This window comes from Vicugna pacos, chromosome 25, assembly GCF_048564905.1.
Source record: "Vicugna pacos chromosome 25, VicPac4, whole genome shotgun sequence".
NCBI classification, from domain to species: Eukaryota; Metazoa; Chordata; class Mammalia; order Artiodactyla; family Camelidae; genus Vicugna; species Vicugna pacos.
This window is the reverse complement of record NC_133011.1, coordinates 26176590-26189441: the sequence shown is the minus strand read 5'-3', so window position 1 is coordinate 26189441 and position 12852 is coordinate 26176590. Positions and strand designations below refer to the sequence as shown.

Below are 12852 nucleotides of genomic sequence, written 5' to 3'. Positions count from 1 at the left end.
TCATCTATTATATGCAGATAATCAGGCTTTCCTCAGGACGAAAGGAACAGTCTGAGGGGAGGTGTGTGAAGTAAATAGATTAATCCAGTGCTAAGAATCCACCTGGCACAGGCACGCTCGCTCATGGTGAATACCAGCCATGAGAGTTACTCCTTTGCTCAGTATCATTCGTGTTTGGCAGTAATTAGGGGCTCATTAAATTATTTTAATTTCCTTTATGTCAGACTAGTTGCTCAAGGCAGAACCAAATTGTAATGGGACTCAACAAAGTGCAAGGAAGGTAAGTATGCTGCAAAAAAATGAACTTTAATATTTGGTGGTCTTTCAGCTCATCAGGACCACTCCCCCCCATACCAGTGGGTGGGACAATTGAACACTGTCCCTAGTGCTAGAAGTGGCACTGAGCAAAGTGGCAGGAGGCACTGGGCTCAGTGGTAAGAAGCCCTGTTCAGCTCTTGGCTTGGCCATTGGTCCTCTTCACTCCCTGAGACTCAGCAAGGCTGAGAAGCAGCACCGCCAGCCAGTCCAGGACTTCACTGGAGAGAGAGACATCCTACTCGCCAAACAGCTACGTGCTCCCCTGTGTTTTTCCAGGCTCCTTGCAATTAGGCAGGGTCGTGTGAGCAGAAGTGACATGTTTAAGGAAAGTATATATGACTCTTTAATTTTGTTCCCCTCTCTAGAAGCCTGAAAGCCAACTGTTTGAAATGACGTGACTGAAAAACTTAAGTCTGCCTGGATCCCTGTGTCACAGCTACCTTAAAGAGCTCTTGTCCCTCAGTGCACTTCATGAGAGTAAAAAACAAGCCTTGCTTGGTTAAGCCACTAGGATTTCAGGGTTTATTTGTCACTGCATCATAGCTTAGCCTAACCTGACTACTCACACATCTTATTCAGTGCCTCCAGAGGGTTCATGCATGTTTGTCACAGAATGGCCAGTTATTACCTATTACTTAAAACATGCACACATACACACATGATTGAAACATCAATGACTATTTTCCTTATTGTGCAATGATCCAATAAGATTAAGATTTAGTAAATTGGCCATCTCTCTTGTGACAAGTTTTTTTTCCCCCTTCCTTCCCCAGAGGAAAACAACTTGGTGACAAAACTGTAAGAGGACAAATATCTTGAGAATGAGAAGCTGTATTAGTGCCAGGAAGCGCCTTCTAAGGGAAGGAGAAAAGATGCTCCTGTCACTCATTCGAGCCGCGCAGCTTTTTATAAGCAAAATAGTAAACTCTGGAAGGAAACGCAGGGCCAACATCTCTGCGTCCCACTCACTAAGGCACTTAACATAGAGTCTTAATAATTTTTAACTATCATGCCAGTGCTGTGGTGTGGCAAGTAGCTGGGTTCTGATGTCACTCAGGCTTGGCTTTAAATCAAGTTAATTTCATAAAGCCTCAATTTCCTCGTATGTAGAATGAAAATTTCTACCAAGCGGGGCTATTGAGAGAACGAAATAAAATAAGGTGGCATATACAACATGCTTGGTTCAATGGCTGGCATACAGCAGGCATACAATCAATTTGTGTCTTCCTTTCCTTCCACATTTAGAGTTTGGTCTCAAGTCCAGACTTGGTCAAAAAACAAGTTTACTATCGGAAGTGGCAGAAAGAGCCTACAGGGCTGCCTGTGCACCCGAAGGTGGACAGAGGATTCCAACAAGGAAACACAGGCTGCAGCCAAGTCAGAGGGAGGAAATGGACCCAGGCTGCACACACAGGCCAGCTGTCCAGATGAGGTGGCGGGGCTGAGTCAGGGAGGCAGGCGGATCAGCTGAATTTGGCCAAGAGGCCCCAAACCTGGGACAAAGGCAGTGTGGGACGGAAGCCTCCAGGACGGCTTCCTGTGACGAAATGGTCCAGTGACTGTCCTTCCAGGCAGTGGCAAGGACCAGCCACCAGGGGCAGCATCGGGCAGCAACCCCTATTTTACTACCTCGTGCTGACTCAGAACACAGGCTCCCAAACAGGCTCTCAGGAAAGAATCATTTACTCATTTATAGAGCCATCCAGGCACTTGAGAGCTGTTCATTTGGAACCTGCTCAGGTGAGCCAGCCCTGGGCTGGTGCTGGGGTCACAGAGACAAAGAGGAAACTCTCCCTTGGGGTGGAGGGGTGGTTCATAGTTTTTCAGGGAGACAGAGGTACAGACAGATCATAATCCACGTGCTAAGATTTCTGAGGGGTTACTTCCATACTAGCCTGCCGGTGGAGAAAGCAAGTAGCTCCCTAGCAGGAGTGAGTAGATTTTGCTAAGTTTGGGGGGGGTGAGTCTTTCCAGGGAGAAGGACCTACATGTGGAAAAGGAAAGAACAGGGAGGGAGGATGGCACCTTTGGGGTTTCAGGATCAGTCTTGAGTGGGGCACCTGGCAGAGAGGGAAATGCTTACGGCAAAATATGCCTGGTAGGCAGAGGTTGGCTCTCAAAGAGCCACCATGCCAAGGTCAGGGATTTGGACTTGATCCTATGGCTTAGAAGTTACAAAGCAGCAGTCCTTGGAACAGACAGGAAAGCCCACTGAAAGTTTTTTATTTTGAGTGTCCCTGGACTGAACACTTTCACCTCTGACCCACTCCTCACCACTTCCTTCCGTCCTACACTTGACCCCTTTACTTGTTTCTGCCACCTGCAAAGCCCCTAAAAACATTTGGGTTTTTGACTCCTGGGCAACTCGGACCAGGGGAGGTTTTGGGGAGGTTAGTGAAACAGATCAGATTTTGTGTTTCAGAACCAAAACAGTGGCGTGGAGACAGAGACAGAATGGGGACAGATCCCACGACATGTATTCCTCCCAATAATGCTTCCTCCTTTCCTCTTATTGAAAACACCAGATGCAAAAAAAATCAATTCGGGAAGAGTTTCTGTTCACTTTTGGGTCGTCAGGCCCAGCAGGACGTCCCCTTCCTATTTCAACACACACAGATTCTCTCTGATTTGATTCTATTTATCAATGAAACACTATTTATTGAGCAAACTTTCAGCCAGAGCTAGGCGTTCAGGTGGCAGGGGCTGGAGAGGGTGGGGAACGTGTAAAGCCCCTGTGTGGGACCACTGGTGGACAGTACAAGAAAGCAGGATTCTGAGACACACGGCGACCCTACAGCACGGACTGCCCATACTCAGCGCGCCAGCAGGTGCGTGCCAGGCATGGCATGTGCACAGGGCTGGGGAAGGCACCAGCCAGGTGGTTGGAATGTCTTTGGTCCTGTGGTTCTTCTGGCAAGTGCCTTCCCCAAGGCAGGACCACTGAGCTTCAGTTATTAAGAGAGATGAGTCCATGTAAGCCATGTACAGAATCTACATGGCCTCTGACCAACCCGAGCAAGAAGGCTCCATAGGGATAAATTGGGAGTTCGAGATTTGCAGACACTACTATACATAAAATAGATAAACAAGGTCCTACTATATAGCACAGGGAACTGTATTCAGTAGCTTGTAATAACCTATAATGAAAGAGAATATAAAAAATAATATACACATATGTGTGTATATAACTGAATCACCATGCTGTACACCAGAGACTATCACAACATTGTGAATTGAATATACTTCAGTGAAAAAAAAAAAAAGAGAAGGCTCCTATCAACTCTATCATTTTTGTAACTGAAACATTTTTATATCTAGAAATCTTGGAGTGATTTCCCAAATCTCCTACCAGGATCAATGAGTGCACCCCTCCCAACTCTGAAAGACCAGAAAGCTGATATGATTACAACCCCGGCCACCAACAGGTGCTGGGGAAAACCAGAGGATTGCCAGTTCAGCGGGAGGGCCCCAAGGCCATCCCTTCCCTGGCTTGCCTTGGCCCTATCCACCAGGCATTTTCTCGGTCGGAGAACAGGAAGTGCACGCTGGCTTGGAGATGACGGAGCCAGACCCGGAGTGCCCACCCCGCCGAGGAAACCGTGAGCTAAAGTGGAGCCAGTGCTGGGCTCTGTGAACTGACCCACCACTCCCAGAACAGGCTCAGCAGGTCTGAGCAGGGTGTGGATGGCCAGTCTCCTTCATCCCAGGACACTTCTGGTCGCTGGGTGATGGCTCTACCGTGGGGTGGGGGTGAGGCTCCTAGTCACAGGTCTAGAGCCTCAGGACATCCCTCAAACTGCAGTGACTCCGAGACAGCCTCACCACACACAGGTCAGAGATGTGTTCATACCACACAGCGGTGCCAGGCAGCACGTCCAGGTCATTGCCTGGGTGCCAGGCCCTGTGCTCAGTTTCCTCATCTATAAATGGGGCTTATGACAACACCAAGGGTTGGTGACGATATGCAGAAACCAGAATCCTCATCCGCTATGGGAAAGAAGCACACGAAAGATCACATGTGATTCCTTCTCTAGGAAATGTCCAGAAAAGGTAAATCTATAAAGACAGAAAGTAGATCAGTGGTTGCCTAGTGCTGGGGGGAGAGTGACGGGTAACAGGCACAGGGTCTCTTCTCCAGGTGACGGAAATGTTGTGAACTTGGACTGCAGTGATGAACTCACACCTCTGTACATATGCTAAAAAATCAATTAATTGTACACTTTCAATGGGTGAATTTTAAAGTGTACATGACTCCTCAAGATATGTTTTTAAATGGGACTAAAGCTAATATCGATGCCACAGAGACACACAGGGCCTGGCACAGAGCGCCTAGGACTTCTTATTGTGCTCAAATAACTATCTATTGCTCAACTGAAAGTTGCCTAAAGTGCGTCAAAGTTCCTTTATTTTTATGGAGACCTATGGGAAACTACACTGGGCCACCACTGGAGCTTCTGTGTCCTTTAGTGACCTACCCCGGCCCACACAGGACTCCCAATTAGCGACTTCTGGCCCCAGCATGGCTGCCTGATGCAGCTAAAACTACTCCAGTCTTGGGTGACACAGACCTGCGCTGGAGTTCTGGCTCTGCCCTTCCCACTAATGCTCAGCAGGGTTGCCGTACAAATGCCCTGGGCTATGGGTGCGTGGAGCCTATACTCAGTTGACATTCAATACGTTGAGGGGGAAAAGCCCTCATGCATGAGAAGACCCTGCGTCGAGCCCCGAATGCAAGCCCATCCTTGCGTTATCCTCAGTGCAGGCTGGTGGCTCGGCCCCTGGCTCTGATCAGTGGTGGTTGGGCCCCAGCCCCATCTCTGGAGCTGCAGGTGGACCGAGGCCAGGAGAGGCTGCACGTGCCTGGGCCTTAGGAGCACCAGGTGTGTTGTAGGACTGCCTGCCTGGCTTCCAGAACCCTTGACCCAAGGACTTCCCTGCTCCGTGCTTTTTCAGCTGTTAAACGGGGACTAACAGAGTCCTCAAATCTTCTACAAGTGACCTGAGCTAACCCCCCAAAAGCACTCCGCCGTGTGCCTGGGACATCAGGAAGCAGTTGCTGCTAAGTGCCAAGTGACCGTGAACTTCCTGAGGGCAGGGCGGTTATTTTCTTCCTCCGGGAGGTGCCCAGGGAGTGTTTGCTGATTGGACAGAGGAAAAGAACAGGGGAGGGGAGGAACTGTGATGGAGCTGGCTGGTCCGGGGAGTCCTAAGGAAATAGGGCCTTAAGTCAGACAATATAGAAGAGGAGAACTCACACGCTGCTATGACTGTGTAACCTTGGGCAAATTCCCTTATGTCTCTGAGCCTCAGTTTCCCTAAGCTGGAGTAGGTGATCCTTAAAAGTTCCTTCCAGCTAGAACCATCCTTGGTCCCAGTAATGCACCACGTTGCTATTATTCTCATCCCCAACGTCCCCCTTCGGGGGTACCAGAGGGCCTCAGACGTTCTACCTGGACATCCACAAATCCCACTTCTAAAAGTGCTGAAACCAGGCCGTGTCCGATTTCACAGTGTCAACTCCAGCCCTCCGTCTTTGGCAGGTCTACCACTCAGCCACCAGTGATCCAAACCGTTTCTACGCTGGGGCTCTGTGCACCCATGAGCCTTTGCTCTTGGCATGTGAAGTCTTCCAGCTCTTCTGAGCTGCTTGGCTCTGGCAGAATCCACCGCATGCTCAGAATCAATTCGGTAAAGTTCCAGACCATTCTACAGGATAACAAAACCACGGCGCTCTCTGTTAGGGCAGGTTAGATGCGGGCCTGTACACTTCTCTGCTCCTGCCTGGAGCCACCATTCCCCCTTCCCCTAAATTTCTTGGCCAGAGAGAAATTTTTTCCAGCTTCTAACTGTCAGTCCATATCTCCCCTCCTTTAGCCCCTGTTATCCTGGCCTCTCCCTACCCACTCTGGGCTGCCACCCACCTCAAACAACTTGGCCGTGACATCCAGCTCTGACCTGGTTGTGTGCAAATATTTCAAAGGTGCTGTTTCCAAAAAGACAAGGGTGCAAAGGAAAATAATTTCTAAAAGTCCTCCTGCACAGGCCGGGGAGATCCCATGGGGGCTCTGAGTGTACACGGGGGCTGGGGGAGCCTGAAATGGCTTTTTCGTTAGAGCAGTTTAGCCCAGTCTTGTATTTTAAGAACAGCGGGAAAGTAATGTCAGCTGAAAGGAGTTTTCTGTGTGCTATTTAACTAAATGGCCCTGCAGCTGGAGAGAACCATAGGCAGACGTGTTATGATTCATGGGCTCCCAATTACAATGATCCTCTTTTATTGTATAAAAACAGCAACCCAGCCATTCTCCACCCTCCCAACGCCTGCTCCCTCCAGCTCCTGCCCCCATTGGCTGGCAAGGCTGCTCAGCATCCTGAAAGTAGCACCCAGATTCTCCTCCGTCTCCAACTTTGCAGCTTGCAGCCCACTGGGATTCCTTTTCTCACCAGAGCCAGGGAGGAGAGGGTGGAGGGGGTGCCGTGCCCCCTGGAGAATGTTCTGTTAGAGACACTGGTAGAGACTGTGGAATTGGCTTGGGGGTGGGGTTTGGGGAGCAAAGGATGACAGGCAGAGACTTGGAATTCTCTTCTGTTTTGACTAAACTCACATATACATACACTCATGCGTGTACTCTGTTAGCAGAAAGGCCATTAGAGTGTCCAGAAGAGCGTCCTAAAACTGCCCCTTGCCCCCCATCTCATTCCAGGCTGGGGTGGAGCTGGCTTCCAGAAGACTTCAGAGAGACCTGGGGATGACTACAAGTATCAGCTGTAGACTCAGCGCGACCCGAATTCGGAGCTTGGCCACCTTCTCTCTGTGACCATGAGCTAGCACCTAACCGCTCTGAGCTTTGGTTTCCTGTCTTTAAAGTGGGGCTGTGTCACCACTCTCAGTGCACCCTTGAGGGTCACACTGAGTGACACAGGGAAGAGAAAGTGTGGAGCAGAGTGACGGGCACATAGTAGGTGCTCAGTTTGCAGGGAGTTGGTGACGCAGTGTGTCTGTGGTATGTCTGGGTGTGCAGGGAGCTTCGCATTTATTCAGTCTCACCAGCCAGGGTGGACAAAGTCGGGGTGGCTGAGGCAGGGGATGGCTGTGGGGGGCACAAATGTCAGCCCCGCTGGGGAGTGTTTTTCTAGTCTTTCTGCAACACCGATTTCAACTGTCCTGTTGGCACAGCCCCCGCCTACATGCATGCAGCCTCCTCAATGTAGATTCCGGTCCTTCCTTGGTTTTCTGCAGATGTTTTGGAGTCCAGAAGCCACAGCTGCAGGCACCCAACCAGCCCAGAAAATCTCATTCATCTTTTCTCTCTACCCTTCTTGACAGCAGGCTCCTTCTCTCCCCCACAGAGGCTGTCCTGCACCCCTGACTGGGAGGATTCCCTCCCAAAGAAAAAGCTAATTCTGTTTGGCCACCCTCTGAGGCCCCAGGGATACAGGAATCCACTCCCTGCGCTGAGCTTGACTGCAGATGGTTCCCAGGGTTTTGCTGGTTTCCCCCTGCCAGGTGAACCCAGCGTGGATTTAAACCCAGGAAAGCAAACCCAGCGTGTGCTTCCCCCTTCCCATGCCAAACCAAGTCTCTGCACCCCTAAAGTATGGTCCAGACCTCTCACACCAAAGTGAGTGAACGCCTGGGTCACACTCCTTATTATCGATCCCCCGTGAATCAACATCACAAGCACTTATTCACTGCAGATTTCATGTGGTAAATACTGTTGCAGTGAAACATCGCATAATTAGATTTAATCTCCACTAAGTGTTTCTAGTACTAGGGGACCACAGCGGAGCAGAAAGAGGAAGAAAGTGTGTGAACTGTGGCTTTTAACAGGTAAACTGTTCATCAGGGGGTAAAGAGAGGTGTCAGCAAGAAGAGTGATTCTGGCTCTGGTTCCTTTTGATTCCATTTTAAAGTCTGATGGAAAGTGATGGACCGTTGTCAAGACTGCTTTTCTCCCTGGGTGTGTGCTATACACACATGTACACACACACACAAACACACACACACCATTGCAAATCAACCCCTCTTAAGTGCATGACTTTAAGCGTAGGAACAGGAAATAGATTGTGGGTACATGTTCTTAAAATCACAACCTGTTCGATGTAGGTGGGAGCCTTAGAGAACGGTGGGGGAGGGGAATCGGGAGGCCTTTTTTTTTTCATTACAGATGAAACTACCTTGTCAATACTAAAAACAATGTCAACTTTACCATCTACCACAGGGGTATGTGAATAGCTGAGCATCCTTGGAGAACTGCGCTATCCGGACTTGACCATGACACAGCACGTTACAGTACCTGAACATTGCACCAGGGTACCACTGAGACATTTTGGAAGAGCTTTCCATGCCAGTAGTTGCTTAGACTTGCCACAGACGAGTGTGTATGAGAGGAGGGAGGAGAATCGCAGTGAGATGGGGCCAGTGGGGTTCTTGAAATCTTTGATAGTAATCCACGCATGTTAATTACGGGGCACCTCAAGGATACAATAAAGTCACCTCCTAGAGGTCTTGGCAGTGATAATGATGGTGGAGGTGATGATGGTGATAACAGGTAATGTTTACTGAGCACAGTCCACGTGTTAGGTGCTGTGTTAAGCCCTTTTATACATTTCTTCTTAAGCTTCACAACAACCCATACGGTAGCTACTGGAATAATCTCCATTTTAGAGATGAGGAGACTGAGGTTTAAAGTTGTAAAGCTATTAATTGAGCAGAGAATCAGGGATGCCAGTCCTTGCTAGAGGGATCCAGCATGGGGAACCTGACAGGAGGCCCTCTGAGATCATCCCCTCCATGAAAAGCACAGGTGAAGGGTCATGACCAAAGTTATTCTGCTGATGAGTGGTGAGGTTGCAGGTGGGACCTGGGGAGCCTGAGAGTCAGGAGAAAGGCAAGTGCAGTGTTTGTGGAGTAAACTGGTACCCCTTCTAGTGTTTTCAGTCCCACTCATGGAATTATTGCAAAAGGAGAGCTAGTTACTTCCTGGAAGCGGCTGACTAACATCAGGTTAATTTTGGATTCCTATTGGCAGGACCCAAAAGAAAATCTCCCCAGCATCCCTCACTTTCTTAGTGTGCTACCTTCTTTTTGCCCTATGGCAAAACTGGTCCCCTGCTCTGAAACTTTCCTGAACTCATTTTAGTTCAAATAAGAGCTAAGCTGATTTGTCTCCATAAGGCAGACTGCTGTCAGTCTTAACTTTCCTAATACACCTGACATTCCCTCCTCAGAAGCCTGCCGTGTCTCCCCAGTACCTAAAGATCAAAAGCCAACCTCCTCCACGTCCAGCCCCAGGTCTGACGTTATCCCTGGGCGCAACCTTCCCTGCATCCTCCTCTCCACCTCCCCAGAAGACATGTGGCTCCCAGGATTCAGTTTTAAATTCATCAGGAAAACCTTCTTCTTCTCATCTTAGGCCACAAATACTATCAGCCAACTCAACAACTGTACGTCCATTCACCCCTTCTGCCTTACCAGTTGAACCCCAATTTGTTGATGACAGCAATGTGCCTAACTAAAAACATGTGATTGCCCCTCTGTGGTAGGTTTGGGGGGCCACTTGGCTCAGTTCTGGTCAAACTAAGGACAGAAGTCCCTGAGAGGGGTGTCCCTTTCCAAATGTAACAATAAAGCCACAATAGGGAAATGCTCTTTGTTCCTCATTCATCCTACTTTCCCTTTCCTGGAATGTAGATTTGAGGCCTGGAGATACAGCAGCCACCTTCCTACCATGAGACAATAGACGTGGGTCCAAAGGCCTACACTCAAAGGGTGGCAGAGTAGAAAGACAGAGCCTGGGTCCCCAGTGGTACAGCTGAGGCATCATCCCACCCACTTTCTTGTTGTCTGACACAAATAAGCCCCCATCTGGTTAAGTCAGCAGTGGGCAAGATATCCAACACATCTCTAGACATTGTTCCTCCTCATTTGTGGGTCAGTTATGATACTAGTCCCTCTAGGAAATCCTCCACGGGTCCCTCAGAGCAAAAGAACTATGCCCTTCGTTGTGTTTTCATAGCAGTTACTTCTCTCAGTTATGCATCTATTTAATCCTGCTTGATCTGGCCTGCTGGTCTGCTCAAATTCCTAGTCCCGCTAACAGCTCCATAGTGCCTGGAGCAGTGCTTTGCATCAAAGTTAGATAGACGCTCTATCCCACCAGCATCCCCCTAATGTCTGGAGCCGTGCACTGGCATGTGGAGTGTGTATGTTCTGGGGTCTGGCACTCTGCTTGCTAGCTGTTCGGTCCTGGGCAAGTTAGAGAACCTCTCTGTGCCTCTAAATGTGCTTATGACTGCAGGCTCTTATTAGCATAATGACTATTATAGTTGTGGAATGAACAAGTGCATCAAAACGTAGTTGCTAAATGAACGAAGGGATGAAACCCAGAAAAATTCCTATGAGTTCAGGCCACTGGACAGTGGTCACTGTTCCCTCTTCTGCTTGCACCTGACCTTTAGTTTCATTCTAACTACAACTTCCCATACCCAGGGAGCTGCTATACTTGGGTGTTTAAGGCTATGATGTAAAGGCTTGGCTTCACACACAGAGTTTGATTTTTACTGTACGGCTTTGGGCCAGTTTTTTCACCTCTCTGAGCCTCAGTTTCTTCCACTGTAAACTTGGGATAATCACATTATTTATCTCATAGGGTTATGCAAGAATTAAAGCATTAAAGTGTGATAAAGCATGTAAACTATACAGCATTATGCCTGGCCTACAGAAACAGTAAGTATTTGCAACTGTTATCAAACATTGCCATTTTTTTTTTTTTTGTCAAATGCACGGCATCCCACTGAATCACGTGGTCCTGATGTGGATGGGACATTTGGGGTGGGGATGCCTTTCGGCATGTTAAGATACACTGTGTTTACATTGGGAGAATACTTCTCTTGAGTGCCAACAAACATCTGTGTCATTTTGACTTTTTCCTTTAAATGGGGATTAGTTAATATAGCCGATTTAGCCAAAAACCTTGGCCTCTAAATTTTTTTTTCCCCTTAAAAGCTGTTAACTTCCAGTGGATCGTTTGGATCCTTAGCTGACACTAAACCTGGCCAGAAGGTATGCATGCACACGAGGACAATCACAGAGCAGAGGGTTTAACAGCAGCTCTGTTCACATAGATCCTTGGTCCACTTATTGTCAGTGACACATTTCAATCTTACTTCTAGATTTTCCCCCTTTGGCCTTAAAAGAAGATGTTTATGCAGCTTTATATAACTTTCCCTTTAAACCGAAATCAAACCTTTATGTTAGTCCCATTCAAGCACTTGATTGCTCCATTAATTTATTTGTTCTATTAAACATGCCATTTTACAAGATATTCATTCCACTTGGTTGTCATCCAAATGCTTTTTGACATTACTGCCCTGGGACTGAACTGCCTTAACTCTGTCCTCATACATAGAAAATCACCTTTTGACTGAAATCATGAAGAGCTCTCAGAATCTCACCCCTTCACTTAACAAGCATTAATTTCTGCTTTACATTAAGGAGTGAGAGTGTTATGTGTGAGTGTGTGTGCACGTGTGTGCTTTAAGAGGGTAATGGTGGGAGGTCTGACCGACCGAAGGGATGAAGGGGAGAGATACCTGCCCCCCCATCCTACCGGATGGGGCCTGCCTCAGACTTAGGGAGCTGCTAACTTGGAGACAGAAGGTGATCATCAGAGCGCAGGTAGGGCAGCTAAAGGGCCTGAAAGGATTTGGTGATCCCTAGGGCTCAAGCTGCGCAGCGACACTTTCAAAGGGAGGGGTCCGGGGAAAGTCATTATTCCCCCACTTTCCTCCTCCCCACCTCCCAAACAAAAGGCCATCGCGGAAATAGCTGAAGGCGGAGACCCCACTGGCTTTGAAGCCGATCAATCAGGTGGAAGCCTGAGCAAATCACAACTTGGCCTCCCTGTCAAGTTTTCTCCCCAGCCTAACACACCACCCTCCTCCGCCGCCGCCGCCGCCGCCTCCCGAGCTCCGCACAGAGACGAGGCCAAAGGGACCGTCCTGGGATGCTCACTGGTTTCCAACTTTCCGCTCATCCCCGTCTCCGCAGCCTCCTGCAAAGCGGCTGGGAAAAGGGCAAGTTTGCAAAAGCAAGGATACCAGGTCCTGGGGAAGCCACAAAGAAGCCGCAACACCAACAAAGATGAACCTCTCGTGGGGCAGACGAAAAGGGCCAGCTGCTGTTCCGGGGCGCGATCGTGGGCTTGGGCGAGCAGAGGCGGGCTGCGGGCGTGGGCCCGCGGGCGGCGCACAGCGGGGCCCGGGGGCCTCCACTGTCCCCCCCCACCGCCCCTCTCCACGCGGGCTTCCCGACACCTGAGCGGGGCGTGGGGACAGCGCCGCGCTCCGGCCCGGCCCGCGGCAGGTAGCTCGGGCGGCTGCCTACCCGCGCCGCGCGCCCGCTGCCTGCAGCCACCGGGAGCGCCGAGAGGAGAGGCAGCCTCAACCCACGGCGTCATGCTTCCTGCCACCACATTACGGCGAATCGTCACCAGGAGAGGGGAGAAGAGGGGAGAGCGGGGGAGGGAGGGGAGC

The 12852-nt window shown here is 49.5% G+C and overlaps 1 protein-coding gene across 1 annotated transcript in view; it reads right to left on the bottom strand.

Annotated features, from left to right (window-relative positions):
* Window positions 1-12852, bottom strand: part of ZHX2 (zinc fingers and homeoboxes 2) — a 143089-nt gene that overhangs the window by 129335 nt on the left and 902 nt on the right. The window lies entirely within an intron of this gene.